Raw genomic sequence first — 20,158 nt, forward strand, 5'->3', positions numbered from 1 at the left:
CTACCACTGGACACTCCTGACCTCTATAGGATGAATTTTAAAACAAAGGTAGGATCCAGTTTTTCAGGTTTTGAATTCAAGGAAGGTGCAAATTTTAAGACTTTATAGATGGATTACTATTAGCCATATTACAGATGGCTAAACTTTACCTGTATAGATCACTTAGTTACAAAGAGGTGAGAATATTACAGCCTGTTTTATAGAGATACAGATATTTGGTAATGCATTGAGGGGTACATAAGTTACAGAGTTATTTTCATTCATACTTTTGATTCCAGAATTCCTGTGTTCTTAATTCCTCAGACATGTGCCCTCCTGTTGTTTTTTCTTTATTTAATATTGCTAAATCTTAGCTAGATTGTTTATGAGGTATGATTTCTTGAATAAATACCTATTTGAGCTCGTTGGCCAAGGAGGAAAAAAGGGCAAATCATTATTTCTCTAGTAAGTAAAAACCAGACTGTACATTTGCTTTGGACACAGACTGTACATTTGCTTTGGACATTACCAAATACACCATAGCACTATAATTTCTTAAATGTTATTGTTATTGTAAAGGTAACGTAAAGAGGAATTATAGGTATATAAGTCAGATATAAGCCACATTCCCAGCCCAAGAGTACATTTCTTTTTGAACAATGTCACCCCTTCCCTCGCTTGCTTTCCCAGTTTTTCCTTCCCATTCCCACCCACCAGTTGTATAGTTCATTTTCAACAGTGTCTAGTATCACTGCTGCATTTGTTCACCTTTTGTCCCACCATTTTTGTTTTTGAAAGTGTAGAAGTAGGCTACAATAAAATTTAGGTAATCTGTTTAAAGGTCCCCTCAACTCATCACATGTGCCTTTGGCTCCCAATTATGGCTCAATGTGAGATGAAATCAGTAGAATTGGAGCTCCCTTTTTTGCCTTTAGTAAAATGCTAGCCAGCTTATTAGTATAGAAGTAAATACCCTTTAAAGTTGGGTGCCTTGGGCAGCTGGGGACATTCCAAGAACATTGTCATTACTCAGAAGATACTTGGAATTTGTTTAAATTTCTTTTGTACCAATATTATGAGCCATTAAGAGATGAAACCCTATTCAGTGTATTCACTTCATCTTGCTCCTATTGAGATCAATCTTGGCTATTTCCAAGAATTATTTTTTTTCTAAATGAATGGATATTTGCCACATAAGCATATTCAGAAATGTTCTTTAGGTCCTAAAATAAATTGCAAACAAGTAAGTGATGTTTAATGCTGCAAGTACTGAAAGGATTATGCCCTACTCAACATTAGGAGTGCCCACTCACAAGGAGATATACTAGTGGGAAGATACGTAAATAATAAAATAGTAACAAAGCTTTAAGAGGTGTACACACTAAGCCTGACATTGGTGGCTCACGCCTGTAATCTTAGCTAATCAGCAGGCTGAGATCTGAGGACTTTGGTTCAAAGCCAGCCTAGACAGAAAAGTCTGTGACACTTATCTCCAACTAACCACCAAAAAGCTGGAGTGGAGGTGTGATTCAAGTGATAGAGCACCAGCCTTGATCAAAAAATCCAAGTGAGAGCATGAGGCCCTGAGCTCAAGCTCCAGTACTGGCACACACACACATACTAGCTCTTCTGTAACTGCTAGAGCTAGTATGACACTTAAGTAGAACAGTGAAAAATACATGGATGAACAAGGCTCTTCTGAATTCCCAGGTTATTTCCTCAGCGTTTAATAGAAGATAAGCATGTGGGGAGCTAAATACATCCTGGTTAAGATTGTGCTGTTTTGAGGATTTATTTTTGGCAGAAGGTACTTGAAGCCTCTGAAATATTCCTGATTTTATTACTACGTGGTCTTGGTGACTGTGGTGTACCTTCTTTTATAAAAGATTCATGATTGGCCCTCTGTAGGTACCAAATGCTCTTATAGAATAGCTGTCCAGTGGAAATACAAGTCATGTAATTTTAATTAGCCATATTGTTAAAGATAAATGTCTTAATGTTTTTATTTAATTATTTCAGCATGTAACCGGTATAAAAATGATTAGTGAGACACTATATTTTCCCCACACTTCAAAATCTGGTATGTATTTTATACTTTAAAAGTACTTCTCAGGCCAGGCACCAGTGGCTCACACCTGTAATCCTAGCTACTCAGAAGGTTGAGATGTGAGGATCACGGTTCAAAGCCAGCCGAGGAAGGAAAAGTTCATAAGACTCATCTCCAATTAACCACCAGAAAACCAGAAGTGGCGCTGTGGCTCAAGTGGTAGAACATTAGCCTTGAGCTGAACAGCTGAGTGACAGTGCCCAGACCCAGTGCTGTAATCCTTGCACTCAGGAGGCTGAGATCTGAGGATCACAGTTCGAAGCCAGCCTGGGCAGAAAAGTCCCTGTCAGACATCTCCAATTAACCACTACAAAACCAGAAATGGCACTGTGTGGCTCAAGTGGTAGAGTGCTAGCCTTGAGCACAAAGAGTTTCAAGCCCCACAACTGACAAAAAAATATTACCTACTGGCCTTTGTTACCCTGAACTAATAACTAATTTGAATTTTATAGGGAAACTATTGTGTTGGCTTAGAAGGTCACAAATCTCTCTCTCTCTCTCTCTCTCTCTCTCTCTCTCTCTCTCTCTCTCTCTCTCTCTCTCTCTCTCAACACACACACACACACACACACACACACACACACACACACACACACGAGTACTTGGATTTGAACTAACTTTCTCCTCTTTTGAGCTTCAGATCCTTCCTACCAAAGACTGACATCTGTTAGCAAAAGATCTTAGCTGGTTAGAGAAATCCATTCCAACTGCAGCTTTATGTGGTAGCTGATAAAAACAAGCACCTGAGGTTTACATAGTCCAAATTCACCTTGCTAATAGATGTTAAATCATTTCCAGAAAGTTCATGTGAGATGGTTGCATTCTTGACATGTGTTAGAAACACCTAACCCGGACTTATAATGGTTCTAATTGTGTGTGTGTGTGTGTGTGTGTGTGTGTGTGTGTGAAGTTAATAAGTGAGGTTTTTGGGCTGCAACAGGAAAGGTAGACACTGGAGAGTAGTGAATATCATATCAGACTACAACCTCAATGAAAGCAAATATTTCTCAACACCCAGTCTGATAACATTGCTGCAAGTTTAGAAGAGCCTTTGGAATTAGCGTTTTGGAAGAATTTCTATTTATTTGCTTGGCGTTATTTGGGCCTTATGTGTGAATATAATGTAACATTGTGTAGCTTTTTACATTTAAATTAGTACTAGAGGTTAGATGATGCTCTAGCATGTGACTCAGTCTCTCTCCATATGAATCTGACTGTTTACTTGTGAGAAGCCAAAGGAACTCATCATCCAGTCATAAAAAGAAAATTGAGGCAGGCCTGGGAATGTGGCTTAGTAGTAGAGTGTTTGCCTAGCATGCATAAAGCCCTGGGGTCGATTCCTCAGTACCATAGAATCAGAAAAAGCTGGAAGTAGAGCTGTGGCTCACATGGTAGAGTACTAGCCTTGAGCAAAAGAAGCTGAGGAACAGTGCTCAAGCCCTGAGTTCAAATAATTAAGGCAGAGGAAGGTAATTGTAGCTCATCCAGTTTATTTTTTGTCAAAATCTTAACAAATGGGAAAACTCATTCATGTTATGCCTAAGCCCTCACTGACATTTCCTGAGTGAAGGAAAGTTGAAATGATGCCGGGTTCTATTAGCAGGGAGGTATAGAATTGTTTGACAACTGAGCAACTAAGCTCGACTTCTGCCTTACTGCCCTGATGAAAATCCTTCCCCTAGTAACTAAGCTATCTTTTTTTCAGCAAATGAATTCATCTCTTTTCTCCACATTTGGGGTCCTGTAGCATCCATATTTTTTGTGCTAGTACTAAGGCTTGAACTCAGGCCTTAGGAACTGTTTCTGAACTTTTGTGATCAGACCTAGTGCTCTACCACTTGAACCATATCTCCATTTCTGACTTTTTGTTGCCTAATGGGATATTGAGTCTCATGAACTTTTTTTGGTCAGAGCTGATTTCACATCGTAGTCCTCACATCTCAGCCTTCTGAGTGGTGTGGGCCACTGGCTCCCAGCTAGCTACATATTTAAGAAGAAAAACCAGTTTAATCTGTTAAAAAATACCTCTCAACTTTCATTTTAATATATATTACCCAACAGTCCTTGTACATACAAGGAAAATGACTGAGTCCTTTTTTGGATTTTTTTTTTTTTTTTGCCAGTCCTGGGTCTTAAACTCAGGGCCTGGACACTGTCCCTGAGCTGCTTTTGCTCAAGGCTAGCACTCTATCATTTGAGCCACAGCGCCACTTCCGGCTTTTTCTGGTATGTGATTCTGAGGAATTGAACCCAGGGTTTCATGAGTGCTAGGCAAGCATTCTACCACCAAGCTACCTTCCCAGCCTGTTTTTTGTTTTTTAAGATTGGAGTAAAAAAAGACTTGAATAGGGAATAGAACAAAAAAAAAAAGATTAGAGTAAAAAAAATCTGAAGAAAAAAAGCCAGAAAAACTTTTGATCATTCTCTCCAACCTACACCAAGGTGTTTCCTTCAGTTTATACTATGGGCATGTTTGATTTTGAATACAAGTTACCTCTCCAGCATGTATTACCTAGGCCTGGCTTAGATCTTTTTACTGGCTCAAAACTGCCAATTTAGAGACCATAGCCTAGAAACTTGAGTAAAATGAATTCCTGACTGACATCTTTATAGTTGACTCAAATGTCTATCCATAACCGTTCCAAAGAATTACCATGGACACCAACACTGAGCACACACTGACCTACTGGGAGGTTAAGGGGACTGCCAGCATGGTCCTGAATGGGAGAAGAAGAGATGCCTATGGATTGATGAATAGGCCATATCCCAGAATATGTTTGATACTTGTTTATTAGCCACCAGGTCTTTTCACCTTTGTCTTTTTAATTGACACAGATAACCCTTGGGACTAGATACTAGCATTTTATAAGTGAAATAGAATCAGAGGTTAAGTGACATGTTCCAGGTCCCACTGCCAAGGTTGATCATTCAAAAAAAAGTATTTCTTAGCTGGGTACCAGCAGCTCACCCCTATAATCCTAGCTACTCAGGAGACTGAGATCCAGAGGACAGGTTTAAAGTCAGCACAAGCAGAAAAAAATCCATGAGACTCTAACTTCAAAACAACCAGCAAGAAGCCAAGCTGGAGGTATGGCCCAAAAGTAGAGTGCCAGTCAAATAAGCAAGCTGAGCAATCATAAGGCTCCCAGTTTAAACATTTGCACTGGCAAAAAAGTGTGTGTGTGTGTGTGTGTGTGTGTGTGTGTGTGTGTGTGTGTGTGTGTGTGTGTGTGCACGTGCGTGTGTGTGTGTGTCTTGAAATCTATATCTGGAGCACTAGTCTAAATGCAGAAGATACTATGGTCTACAGTACAAAGAACTCCCCAGCCGTCATCGTGATTACTTCTAATCAGGAGAGGTACATACTATATTTCTAAATACAAATTCAGATTGTGAGGAAATGCTGGGAAGAAATTAAAAAATGATTTGCTGAGATGGAGGTGTTTTCTGGGGAGCTGACCCAAAATGAAGAGGGAGAACATTGCAACCTCAGAGTGAGCTTGGCTCATTATCTGGATGGAGGAAATGGGCAGTATTGAAGAAGAAAAAGCAGTTAAGAGATAAGGAAGAGGACAGTTTGAGGAGGCAAGAATTTATTATGAAATCAGAAGTCATTGGAAAGTCTTTATTATGAGATGGGAATGTTCTGACTTAAGTAACTATTGAATGGCAAAATCAGAAGAGAGCTAGAGGAGACCTCTGTCTCTTGTCACTGCATGACACCTTACATATATTTTTCCTTCTCCAAATCATGGTACTGAAGCTGGGTATCAGCATCCCCCCAGAGTGCTCTAGGGTCTTGAGTTCTTTTTCCAAGATTCTTCACTTTCTGAAGAAACTTGGTTTGTAGAATTCATATACATAGTGATGCAGTTCTTCAAGTTATTTTCTGTGCTGGTATTGGGACATGAACTCAGGGCCTCATGATCTCACTTGGCTTTTTAGTTCAAGACTGGCACTCTACCCCTTGAGCCTTAGCTCCACTTCTGGCTTTTTTTTCTGACTAACTGGAAATAAGTGTCTCAGACATTTCTGCCCTGGCTGGCTTTGAATCTCAATCCTCAGATGTCAATTTCCTGCGTAGCTAGGATTACATCTTTGAGTTATTTTAAATCTGATTTGAATGATCTTTTCCTGTTATTACTGTGATACTGTGATTTGAATTATGTTTTCCTGTCATTCTCATATAACAGGACTTGTTACAACAAATACAATTAAGCAAACTTCTCACTGATGACTGGTGCTATTCTTGCTGGCTTTTCTTTACTAATACCTGTAGGGGGCAGGATTGCCCAGATAATGAACCAAAGGGCCAGCAGCTTTTAATTTATTTGAAAGAGCTAGTTGATTTCACTTCCTTTTAATGTGATGCTTATTGGTGATTACTTTTTAGTTACTTATGAATGATATAAATTTGATAATCTGAGATGAATCCAGTAAGTTTAACACATTTTTTTTTTTTTTTTGTCGGTCATGGGGCTTGAACTCTGGGCCTGGGCACTGTCCCTCAGCTCTTCAGCTGAAGGCTAGCGCTCTACCACTTAAGCCACAGTGCCACTTCCAGTTTTCTGGTGGTTTATTGGATAGAAGAGTCTCACAGCCTTTCCTGCCTGGGCTGGCTTTGAACCGGGATCCTCAGATCTCAGCCTCCTGAGTAGCTAGGATTACAGGTGTGAGCCATCAGTGCCTGGCTCACATTCTCTTTTTATAGATTATCTTATAATCTCTGGCCTTTTAAGAATGACAATCACCCAAAATAGCTGCTTGCATCTTTAGCCTAGGTAAGCAGATCCATCTTGCAAACCTGTGTTATTTCTCCACTATGCCGCCACATACTGTTGAAATGGGCCTGGTGATGGCTTCATATTACATTTCCTTTGGCTCCAGCAAAGCTCAGGGATTTCAGAGCTGCAGATGAGTATACAAGGCACCGGATTCATGTGTAGGCTTGCCTTCTCAGGCTAAGTGACACATTTTGGGAAGAAGTCCTAGTTTAATGATTATGGAAAGAACTACTGGTTCTAACCTTTACTTTTCAGTCACTATGACCAAGGACTCCCTTGTCCTGTATAAAACACCTAGAAAAGTTAATTCTTAGTAGCTGTTCCAGCCCTTACATTTCCTTCTGTCTTTGGACCATGCAATAAACCTCATTCACCTGCAAATCAACAAAAGTTTTTACAATTATGTCCAGATAAGGACAAATATAGTTCCATGACTTTTAAGAGACAATTTAGGGTTAGGTATTTATGTAGCTCAGTGGTAGAGTATATGCTTAGCATGCCTGAGAACGTAGATTTGATCCCTACCACTGCAAGCCCCACAAAGAAAGCAATATTAGGATACAGGGCCTTAAAAGTAACAAGCAGCAATTATCCTATTGAGCAAATAGTCCATGAAGAAGTGAAATGGGACCTAAAAATGCAGGGAAAAGAAAAATGTTTAATAGCCAGTCAGATTTAGGACAATATGTCTCTTAAAGGTTGTATGGTATATATATATACCATGTGTATATACATATATGTATATATATATTTAGTTATACTTATTTAAAGTATTGGTGATAGAGCCCAGGGCCTTGATCAGATTAAGCATGTACTGTATCACTGAGCTATCTCTGCCACTCATATGGTGTTTTTTTGTTTGTTTGTTTTTGTTGGTCATGGGGCTTGAACTCTGGGCCTAGGCACTGTCCCTCAGCTCTTCAGCTCAAAGCTAGCACTCTACCACTTGAGCCACAGCGCCATTTCTGGCTTTTTCTGCTTCTGTTGTGCTGAGGAATTGAACCCAGGGCCTCATGCATGCAAGGCAAGCACTCTACCAATGAGCCACCTTCCCAGCCCTCATATGGTTTTATTTTGTGCTGATCCTAGGGCTTGAACTTAGGGCCTGAGTGCTGTCTTTGAGCTTTTTTTTTTCTTTCTCTTGTCTTCCTTTTCTCTGTGTAGGATTCTTTTAAGCATTTTTGGCAGTGCTAATTTTGAGGTCATGAATTCCTTTAGCTCTTGTTTATCATGAAAAATTTCTATTTCTCCCTCAATTATGAAGGATATTTTTTCTGGATATACTAATCTATGTTGACAATTATCTTCCAAAGCTTGTATTATATTCTTCCATGTCTTCATTGCATTGAAAGTTTGTGTTGTGGAATCTGTTATTCTATTCAGCTTACAGGTTACCTGATAGCTTTCACTATCCTTTCTTTCATATTAATAGTGTGTGTGCTAATCTTGGGGCTTGAACTCAGGGCTTGGGTGTTGTCCCTGGGCTTTTTTTTTTTTTTTTTTTTTTTTTTGCTCAATGTTAGTGCTCTACCACTTGAGCCAAAGTTCCACTTCTGGCTTTTTGGAGATTAATTGAATATAAGAGTCTCACAGGGGCTGGGAATGTGGCTTAGTGGTAGAGTGCTTGCCTAGCATGCATGAAGCCCTGGGTTCCATTCCTCAGTACCACATAAACAGAAAAAGCCGGAAGTGGTGCTGTGGTTCTAGAGGTAGAATGCTAGTCTTGAGGGAAATAAAAGGTCAGAGACAGAGTCCTGGCCTGGGGTTCAAGTGCCAGGGCTGGCAAAAAGAAAGAAAAAGTCTCACAGACTTTCCTGCCCAGAGTGGCATTGAATAGCAACCCCTTGGATCTCAGCCTCCTGAGTATCTATGACTATAGGCATGAGCCACAAGTGCCTAGCTTCTTCTATATAATTTGTGTTTAAATTATAATGTGCCTAGGTGAGAATTCACCCCTTCTGTGGCTCACATCTGGCCCAGAGGCTGGAACACAGCTCCCTACCCTGTGGGAATTAGATTCTAGACCAGGAATTGAGTAGGGAGATCCTCCCTGAACCACCTTGTGGGAACCCTGTCCCTCCGAGGCTCACCCCTGATCCAGAGGCAGAAATGCAGCTCCCCACATCGTAAGAAGTAAACCAGTTAAGAACTTGAGTGGGGACAACCTCACCATACCACACAGTGGGTATCTGGCCCCTCCAGGTCTCAAATGAGGTTTGGATGCTAGAATGCTGCTTCTGACCCTCTGGAAGTAAACATCACTATAAGACTCCAGCCAGGAAGACCTCCAATTAGCAAGAATCTACATATTCCAGACCCAGGTCTGGGCCAGGAAACCAGACTTCCCCATCCACCACAGAGCCCTAACACCTAGCCAGGACCCATTACACTGCACCACCCTGCGCTGAAAGCTGCCAGATGCAAAGTCCAACAGAGATCCATCCAGTGAATCATACCCCATCACCTCTGAACTTAATACACAATCTGAACAACTCTGGCAATCCTCAAACCCAAATGTGTAAATCACAAGGAAAGATTTCAAAATCATGAACAATCAAGACAAAATGCCAAACTCAAAAGCCAACAGCTTTCTTAGGAAGGACCCTAGTGAGAGTGAAGAAGAAGAAGAGACAGAGGACAAAAGGATCATTAAAGCAATGATGAGAGAATTAGCTGATGAAATAAAAGGGGATACCCCAAAAGAAGAATACAAGGAGGAAATGACCAAGAGTATACAGGTTGCTCAGAAAGAAATGGAAAGATAGAAATGCTACACACCTCATTAAAAGATTAAATTAACACCCTGATAAATTGATATCAACAAAGACCTTGGAAGCATGAGAGGCTCAATTTCCCTATTGCAAACCACAGTTGAAAGCACAGGCAATAGAATAAGTGAAATAGAAAATAAGGTATTAGGAGTCAGGATAAAATAGAAGAATTGGGCTGGGAAGGTGCCTCAGTGATAGAGGGCTTGCCTCGCAGGCATGAGGCCCTGGGTTTGATTCCTCATCACCACATAAACAGAAAAAGCTGGAAGTGGCACTATGGCTCAAGTGGTAGAGCACTAGCCTTGAGCTGAAGAGCTGAGGGATAGCATCTAGGTCCAGAGTTCAAGCAGCACGATGACAAAAAAAAAATAGAGGAATTAAAACAAAAGATCAAAGGCATGGAAAAAACAGAACATATCAAAGAGAAATCCAAGAAATGGCAGATTCAGCCAATAGATCAAAGCTATGCATAGACAAAGGGGAAGAATTCAAAACTAAAGGTGTTGAAAACCTATTCAACAAAATAACAGAAAACTTTTCCAATTCAAAAGAGAGATAATCTCACCCAACTGAAAATTACCTTGACAATGATCAACAATCGTCAACATTCCATGTTGATACTGACATGAATGTTATATTTCCTATCACTTCATTGTTTCTGTTAGACATACAGAACTAGTAGACAAGATCCAAGAAGAAATACTTTTAGAGATATCGTAATGAAAACGTTGGACTTAAAAAACAAGGAATTAATTTTAAAGGCAGCAAAATCAAAGAAGGAACTATGCTATAACAGAAAGATCAGAATTACTGCAGATCTCTCTACATAAACTCTGAATGCAAGGACACCCTGGAATGTCAGCCTGGAATGTCAACTGAAGGTCAGCAACTGCCAAGCCAAGATGGTGTACTCAGTTAAGCTATCATTCAGAATTGACATGAAACTTAAACCTCCCATGGCAATCAAAAATTAAAGGAATTTATGAAAATGAAACCAGCCTTACAAAGAATACTAAAGGGAAATATACAAGCTGAAGAAAACAAAGTCAAGGAAACGCAACATTAGACAAAAAACACTAGAAGACTAGTTTGGTAAACATAGGAAGAGGAAAGAAGGAAATTACAGGGAAACAAGGAAATGAAAGGAAATATGACACATCTCTCCACAGTAATCTTAAACATTAAAGGACTCATTCCCCAACCAAAAGACATACAGCAGCAGACTGGATCAAAAAACCAAAATCCAACCATTTGTTGTCTCCAAGAAACCCATCTCACAGTCAAAGGTAAATACAAATTCCAAGTGAAGGGATGGAAAAAGATGTTTCATGCAAAAGTATCTTGCAAGAAGGCAGGAGTAGCCATATTGGTATCTGATAAAATAGACTTTTCATTAAAATCAGTACAAAGAGACAAGGAAGGTCATTACATATGAATAAAGGGAATGATCCATAAAGAAGATAATTACAATGGTTAATATTTATGTACCAAATAATGGAGCAACAAAATGCATTAAACAAATAAATACTTTTGGACTTACAGAATATGATAATAGTGGGTGATTTAAAAACTCCACTCTTGTCAAAGGACAGGTCAACCAAACAATAGATAGCAAAGAAGCCTCTGAATTAAATGACATCACAACCAAAATGGACATAACAGATATATACAGAGTATTCCACCCAACAATGACCCAATTCACATTCTTCTTAGCAGCCCAAGGAACATTCTCCAAAATTGATCATATCCTAGAACACACAAAGAGTCTAAGCAAACACAAGAGAATCTAGATGATTCCTTGCATTTTTTTCTTTTTTTGTCGGTCGTGGGGCTTGATCTCTGGGTCTGGGAGCTGTCTCTTAACTCTTCAGCTCAAGGAGGCAAGTGCTGTACCACTTGAACCACAGCACCACTTCCAATTTTCTGATGGTTTATTGTATATGAGTCTCATGGACTTTCCTTGCGCAGGCTGGCTTTGAACTGCAATCTTCACATCTCAGCCTTCTGAGTACTTAGGATAACAGGCATGAGCCACCAGTGCCCAGCAACTCCTTGCATTGTACTGGACCACAGTGGAATCAAACTAGTTCTAAACAACAAAACATACTTCAGAAAATACTCAAACACATGGAAATTCAATAACACACTACTGAATAACACATAGGTCACCAAAGAAATGAAGGAAGATATTAGGAAATTCTTGCAATTCAATAAAAATGAAAATATGTCACATCAGAACCTCTAGAAAACAGCAAAAGCATTGATGAGGGGAAAGTTCATAGCTCTAAGCACACACATAAAGAAAACAAACAGCTCAAGTAAATATCCTCATTATGCAACTAAAACTGCTAGGAAAACAAGAACAAACCCATGTCATCTACAAATAAATATAGTGTGAATTCCAACAACAAATGGGAGCAGGGATCTGGGGAAAAAGGAACCCTACTGCACTGTTGGTAAGTACAACTACTCTGGACTGCGGTCTGGAGGTTCCTAGAACTGAACAACCACTTTGGCAAAGTAGCAGGATACACAATAAACCCCCCAAAATCAGTAGCCTTTTTAGATACCAACAATGTACAAGTAGAAATGGAGATCAGGAAAACAACAATTGCTCCATTTGCAATAACCTCAAAAAAAAAAAAAAAAGGGCTAGGAAGGTGGCTCAGTGGTAGAGCGCTCGCCTTGCATACATGAGGCCCTGGGTTCGATTCCTCAGCACCACATAAGCAGAAAAAGCTGGAAGTGGCACTGTGGCTCAAATGATAGAGTGCTAGCCTTGAGCTGAAGAGCTGAGGGGACAGCGCCCAGGCCCAGAGTTCAGGCCCCACAACTGAAAAAAGAAACAACTAGAAATAAACCTAACCAAGGACACAGTGGGGGAAAAAATAGCTTCTTCAATAGTTGGTGTTGGTAAAACTGGGCATCCATATGCAGAAAACTAAAAGTGGATTAAAGACCTCAACGTCAGACCTGAACATCTCGAGCCAGGGTCCGATAAGAACACCTACATATCCATCCATGTTCATTGCTGCACTATTCACAATAGCCAGGATATGAAAATAGCCCAGATGTTCCACAATAGATGAGGGGATCCAAAAAAATGTGGTACCTATAGGTACCTATACCTATACACAATGGAATTTTACATAGCCATTAGAAAGAATAAAATAATGCCATTTTCAGGGAAATTGATGGAACTAGAACAAATCCTGTTGTGAGGTAAGCCAAGCTCAGAGAGATAAACAGTGCATGTTCTTTCTGACACTGGGATATGGCCGGGTGCCAGCGGCTCACACCTGTAATCCTAGCTACTCAGGAGGCTGAAATCTGAGGATTGCGGTTCAAAGCCAGCCTGGACCAGAAAAGTCTGTGAGACTCTTATCTCCAATTAACCACCAGAAAACTGGAAGTGGTACTGTGGCTCAAGTGGTAGAGCACTGCCTGGAGCTGAAGACCTCAGGGACAAGCACCCAGGCCCCATAGTGCAAGCCCTACAACCAAAAAAGACAATTAAATGATAAATTATACAGAATTCTAGACACACACACACACACACACACACACACACACACACACAGTGAAACCAAAAAAGAATACTCTTAGGACACAAACACAAAGGTGCAATGCCTACATGCTTCCTTATATTTATATAAAATTTTATATATATATATATATATATATATATATATATATATATATATATAAACAACTCCAAGATATAGAAACAAGAGATCTTTCCTATTTAATTTTTTTTAAAAAAATTGGTAATTCTTCTTTACTTTATGTATGGAGTATTTACATGTATATCTTCAGTAGGGTGCAGGGGAGGATACAGAACTTGAGGGGGAAAGTTTGAAAAAATGCGTCAGTGGAATTCACTGGACACTGAAGAAAGTGAACTGTACATCTCGTGGAAGGGACTAGGAGAGAGTGAGGGAAGGGAAGACACTATATTAAAGGAAATATACTCGGGCTGGGAATGTGGCTTAGTGGTAGACTGCTTGCCTAGCTTGCATGAAGCTGTGGGTTCGATTCCTCAGTACCACATAAACAGAAAAGTCTGGAATTTGTGCTGTGGCACTGTGGTACAGTGCTAGCCTTGAGTAAAAATGAAGCTCAGGGAAAGTGTCCAGGCCCATAGTTCAAGCCCCAGGACTGGCAAAAAAAGGGAAATGTACTCATTATCTAACTCATGTAATTGTAATCTTTGTACATCACCATTATAGTAACAATAAAATAAGTAATGATAAAATTGTGTCTAGTGTTGTTTATTCTGTCATCTTGATGGTTTGATGTTTCATAAGTCTCTACCTGGACAATAATCTTTTTCTCAAGTTTGCAGAAATTTTATGCTATCTATTATTGAATATTTTAGCTATGCTTTTTGTTTTTATCTCTTTTCCTTCTATAGCCATGATTCTTTAGTTTGGTATTCTGTTGGTGTCCCAGATATCTAGATTTCACTCATATGTTCTTATTGTTTTTAGTGTTTTTGATGGAATGATCTACTTCTTTCAATCCTTAAAGTTCTATTTTCAACTTTTTCCACTAGCAGTTGTCTATTATTGTGACTTTGTTCGCTTTCTTTTTATTGTGGTCGGTCATGGGGCTTGAACTTTAGGCCTGGGCACTGTTCCTCAGCTCTTCAGTTCAAGACTAGCCCTCTAACACTTGAGCCACAGTGCCACTTCTGGCCTTTTCTGTTTGTGTGGTACTGAGGAATTGAACCCAGGGTCTCATGCATATGAGGCAAGCACTGTACCGCTGAGCCACCTTCCCAGCCCCTCTTTGTTGGCTTTTGAGGGAAACATGTTGCCTTGTTTATTTACCAATTTTGTCATTTTTCACTGGGGTTATTTCTGCCTATGGGTGTAGTTTAGGTTGAAAATAGTATGCCCCAACTCTATCCTTCCTAGTTTGTCATAATCTTAGAAATAAGGAGATGCTGGAGACAAACCTAATTGAGAACTACCTAATTGCAGTTTCATATCTGCAGACCTAGACTGAATCAGCCTATCTTCTTTGTTTGGTGGTTGGTTTTTCTGCATCTCATTTGCATATGAGTAACCAATCAAAGCATAATGTGAGGTATAAAAATCCCTAGTCTCAGAGCCACCAGCACACACAAAGTACTGGGAGAACATATATGGTGAAGATAATAGAGTTCTTTGGTCAACATTTGTTCTCCTATTTTCTTGCACCTCATTTGTTCCAAGTTGTAAGACAAGAACCCAAGGAGGCTAGCAGTGGAGCTCCAACACTGGCAGGCATTGCCTACCACCTAGCTCCACAGGTGATGGAGCACTAATCACTGTGAAAGGGGGTGTTAATCACCATTAAAGGCTATCTAATTCCAGATACCATGTATGAGTTGCATTCTCCTTATAGAGAGCTGGACAGAGCATCTGTGCCAGTGTATCAGGATTGGGGTGGGGGTGGGGGATGGAGGTAAAGGAGTGGGCGACAAGGAGAATATCCAGAACTGGCAAGAGGAAACTCTGGCCATTGAAAAAACATTAATGCAAGAGCATCAGCAAGGCTTCTTTCTCCCCACTCAGAAACATCCACCTCGGAGGAAGGGCAGTGTCTGTGTGAGGGGTGGATATGCCGCTAGGCTTGGGGGAGGGGAAAAGAATAAAATGAAGCAGGCTGATTTTCGACAGTGTGGCTCTGCCCACTATGGTCAGGACTTCGTGCAAGTTTGGACAAAGCCGCTTCAGTCTGGGCAGCCAGCCCCTTTTGCTCATCCGTGCCATCTCACGGTAGCTGCTGGGGGTTCATCTGCTCCCCGGGGGGCTTCGGGTTGTCATTGGAAACCTCCCAGCATGAGCTAGGAGCTGCCACCAGCAAGGTTGTCTCCTCAATATTCTGGGACAGGGCTGTTCTTTTTTTCCTCTCCAGTACTGCAGTTTGAACACAGGGCAAGTGCTTGCTCTGCACATCTCGGGTCTGAGACAGGGAAGTCAGGCTGGGTGGGAAGGTGGAGCGATGCCCATCCAAGTCATTGGTAGAAGCAGGCCTACTGAGCTGACCTAAGAGGAGGCCAGAGTTGGAGGCTGGGGCGCAGGGTGAAAGAGAATGGCTGTAGAGGCAGATTTAGTTTAAAATTTTAGTAGGATAGGACTCAAGATGCCTATAGAATATTTTGCAGTGGAAGGCATTCCGGGGCTTGGCAAGCTGAAATCAGACTGTGGAAAATGCAATATTGTTTCAAAAGTCTTCATTGTAGAGAATAGCATGTCTGCCTCCACGCTTCCTAATCTTTCATTATTTAGTTCTGGGGTGTGTGCAGGAATCAGACTGAGTAGACAATTACAGTTTTAGGTCTGCGAGGCCCACGACTTAGCAGATCTTCTCTGATTAGTCGGCCATCCTACGCCTAATTTGCCTACGACCAACCAATCAGAGCACAATCTAAGGTCTAAAAAGCCCAAATCTCCAGCACAGAAGTGCCGAAGTAGCTTTTCAGGCTAGCGCAGAAGATGGGGAATTCTCTGGGGCGGCTCAGAAGATGAAGAAGCGGCTGGGTTGGAGTCGCCGTCACCATCGGGTGGGGCAGAAGAAGCCAGGGCCCATGTTTTCAGCAGTTTTTTTTAGTTAAATGAGTTGCAACTCTTGGTAGGCAGTGCCATCTGCCGCTGAGCTGCAAAACTAAGGCAGTACATTGCCTGCTGGGCAATAGCATTAGCACAGAAGCCAAGCTGCTGCAGAAGGAGCTGGAGTTGAGGTGGACTTCGATCTTTAAAGTAGATTAGCTGCAACATTTAGTAGGCAATTGCCGAGGTGAACATGGACACTAAATGAGCTGCAACACTTAGCAAGTGGTACCGCCTATAAAAAGTACAAGGTTACCGGGCTCTAGTGGCTCACGCCTGTAATCCTAGCTACTCAGGAGGCGGAGATCTGAGGATCGCAGTTCAAAGCCAGCCCCGGCAGGAAAGTCTGGGAGACTCTTATCTCCAATTAACCACTAGAAAACTGGAAGTGGCCTGTGGCTCAAGCGATAGAGTGCTTGCCTAGAGCTGAGGGACAGCACTCAGACCCACAGTTCAAGCCCCACAACTGATAAAAAGTACAAGTTGGCGCTGTGACTCAATTGGTAGAGCGCTCACCTTGAGATGAAGAGCTGAGGGAAAGCACCCAGGCTGAGTAAAAGCCCTATGACCAACAAAAAAAGTACGAGGTGTCAGTAGTCTCCCTTGTACATTGTAGAGAACAGAATGTCTGCTTCCAACCTTCCTAGTCATTAATAACGTGTGTGCGCGCGCTTTGGCGTCCCCCTCTCTCCCCCACCCCGATGTCCTGTCGCTCTCAGGAAACAGACCTAGAGAACTGTACTTCCAGGTTTACAGACCCACAGTGACTCAGCAGTTTTTCTCTGATTGGTCAATTGCCTTACACCTAATTTGCATATGACCAATCCATCAGAACACAGCCTATGGCTTAAAAATTCCACTTCCCAGAGGGAAAGCTGGTGTGGAACCCAGGCAATTGGGCCTGCCTGCAGCAGACTACATTATCTTGAGATGCCCACTTGAGTAGGTTGCCTACTGTTGAACTGCAACATTAAGCAGGCTTACAGGACTATATTCCCGTTGCTCCCTGTGGAGAAGAGAAAAGAGAATATGGTTTATGCAAATTAGGTGTAAGGAAACTGACCAATCAGAGAAAAACTGCTGAGTCACTGTGGGCCTATAAACATGGAATTGCAGCTCTCTAGGTCTTTTTCCTGAGGGCTGGAAGATGTTTGTTTGAGGGGAGGGCAGGACACCCATGCTCTCACACAAATGATGAACAGACTAGGAAGTTTGGAAGTAGACTTTCAGTTTTCTACAATGTACAATGGAGACTATTGAAACACCCTTGTACTTTTTTTTTGTCAGTCGTGGGGCCTGAACTCTGGGCCTGAGTGCTGTCCCTCAGTTCTTCAGCTCAAGGCTAGCATTCTACCACTTGAGCCACAGCGCCACTTCTGACTTTTTCTGCTTATGTGGTGCTGAGGAATTGAACCCAGGGCCTCATGCATGCAAGGCAAGCATTCTACTACTGAGCCACCTTCCCAGCCCCACCTTGTACTGTTTTTTGTTGGTCAAAGGGCTTGAACTTGGTCTGGGCTCAGCTCATGGCAATCGCTCTAATACATGAATGTACACTAAAAGAACCACTTTGGAAAAATTCTGGAGGTACCTTGGAAAGCTAAATATGGACCCCCCCCCATGACCCAGCCATACCACTCCTAGGCATCTACCCTGACAACAGCAACCAGTATACAAAGGCACATGCACTTCCATGTTCATTGCAGGCAATTGGGCCTGAAATGCCCACTTGAGTCAATGCCTACTGTTGAACTGCAATATTAAGCCGGCTTACAGGGCTGCATTCCTGTCATCCCTGTGGAGAAGAGAAAAGAGAATATGGACTCTATCCATTACTTAACAACAAATTACATTTTAGAAAAAGTATAGTTCCACTGGGCCCCACTGGCTCATGCCTATAATCCTAGCTATTCAGGACACTGAGTTCTGAGCATCCTGGTTGAAAGCTAGCCCAGGCAGTAGAGTCTATGACACTCTTTTTTTTTTGTATAGATACTGTACAGAGGGATTACAATTACCTGAGTTAGGTAGGGAGTGCATATCCTACTGAGCATTGTTATCCATGAGACTCTTATCTCCAATTAACCACCAGAAACCAGAAGTGGCACTGTGGCTCAAATGGTAGAGAGCTCGCCAAAAGCTTGTTTCACTCCGTTGTACACTGTATAGTACAGAATGTCTGCTTCCCACCTTCCTAGTCATTCATAATTTGTGTGTGTGTGTGTGTGTGTGTGTGTGTGTGTGTGTGTGTGTGTGTATGGGTGTCCCCCTGTTCCCCCCATGCCCACATGTCCTCCTGCCTTTAGGAAACAGACCTAGAGAACTTTAATTCCAGGTTTACAGGCCCACAGTAAAAAAGCAGATTTCCTCTGATTGGTCAATTTTCTTACACCTAATTTGCATATGACCAATCCATCAGAACACAGCCTGTGGAATAAAAACTTCACTTCTGAGAGAGAAAGCTGGTGTGGTACAAGGGCAATTGGGCCTGCAGTGGACTATATTATCTTGAAATGCCTACTTGAGTCAATTGCCTACTGTTGAACTACAACATTAAGCAGGCTTACAGGGCTGCATTCCTATTGGTCCTTGTGGAGAAGAGAAAAGAGAATATGGACTCTATCCACTACTTAACAACAAATTGCATTTTAGAAAACCTACTGTTAAAAGTATAGTTCCACTGGGTACCACTAGCCCAGGCCTTTAATCCTAGCTGTTCAGGAGGCTGAGATCTGAGCATCACAGTTCAAAGCCTGTCCGGGCAGTAAACTCAATGACTTTGTTTTTTTGTTTTATAATATTTTTTATTGTAAAGGTACTGCACAGAGGGGTAACAGTTACATGAGTTAGGTAGGGAGTATATTTCCTATCCAGCATTTTTATCCATGAGACTCTTATCTTCAATTAACCACCAGAAAACCAGAAATGGTGCTGTGGCTCAGGTGGCAGCTCAATCATCTTGAGCTGAAGAGCTGAGGGACAGCCCAGACTGAGTTCAAGCCCTAAGACCAACAAAAAACAGTACAAGGGTGTTTCAATAGTCTCCGTTGTACACTGTCGAAAACTGAATGCTTCTAACCTTCCTAGTCCATTCATCATTTGTGTGTGAGCATGGGTGTCCTCCCCATCCCTCAAGCAAACGTCTTCCAGCACTCAGGAAAAAGACCTAGAGAGCTGTAATTCCATGTTTATAGGCCCACGGTGACTCAGCAGTTTTTCTGATTGGTCAGTTTCCTTACACCTAATTTGCATATGACCATTTCCTCAGCATAAAAACTGTACAGAAGGCTTACAGAAGTTGCTCTGTGGCTCAAGTGGTAGGTAGCTTGCCTTGAGCTGAAGAGCTGAGGGACAGCGCCCAGGCCGAGTTTAAGCCCTACCACCAACAAAAAAATACAAGTTTGTTTCAATTGTCTCTGTCGTACATTGTAGAGAACTGAAACACTGCTTCCAACCTTCCTAATCGTTCATAATTTCTGTGTGGGTGCATGGTTGTCTACCTCCTCAGGTCCTCCTGCCTTCAGGCATCAGACTTAGAGAACTGTAATTCCAGGTTTACAGGCCCACAGTGACTCAGCAGTTTTTCTCTGATTGGTCAATTTCCTTGCACCTAATTTGCACCTAATTTGCATCAGAACACAGCCTATAGCATAAAACCTCTACTTCCCAGAGGGAAAGGTGGTGTGGAAGATGGGCAATTGGGCCTGAAGCAGACTATATTGTCTTGAGATGCCCACTTGAATAGATTGCCTACTGTTGAACTGCAACATTAAGCAGGCTTACACAGGGCTGCATTCTTGTTGGTCCCTGTGGACAAGAGAAAAGAAAATATGGATTCTATCTACTATTTAACAACAAATTACATTTTATACACAATGTTAAAAGTATAGTTCCATTGGGTGCCACTGGCTCACACTT

Source organism: Dipodomys merriami, unplaced genomic scaffold (genome assembly GCF_024711535.1).
Source record: "Dipodomys merriami isolate MVZ:Mamm:240054 unplaced genomic scaffold, mDipMer1.0.p SCAF_3, whole genome shotgun sequence".
Lineage (NCBI taxonomy): Eukaryota > Metazoa > Chordata > Mammalia > Rodentia > Heteromyidae > Dipodomys > Dipodomys merriami.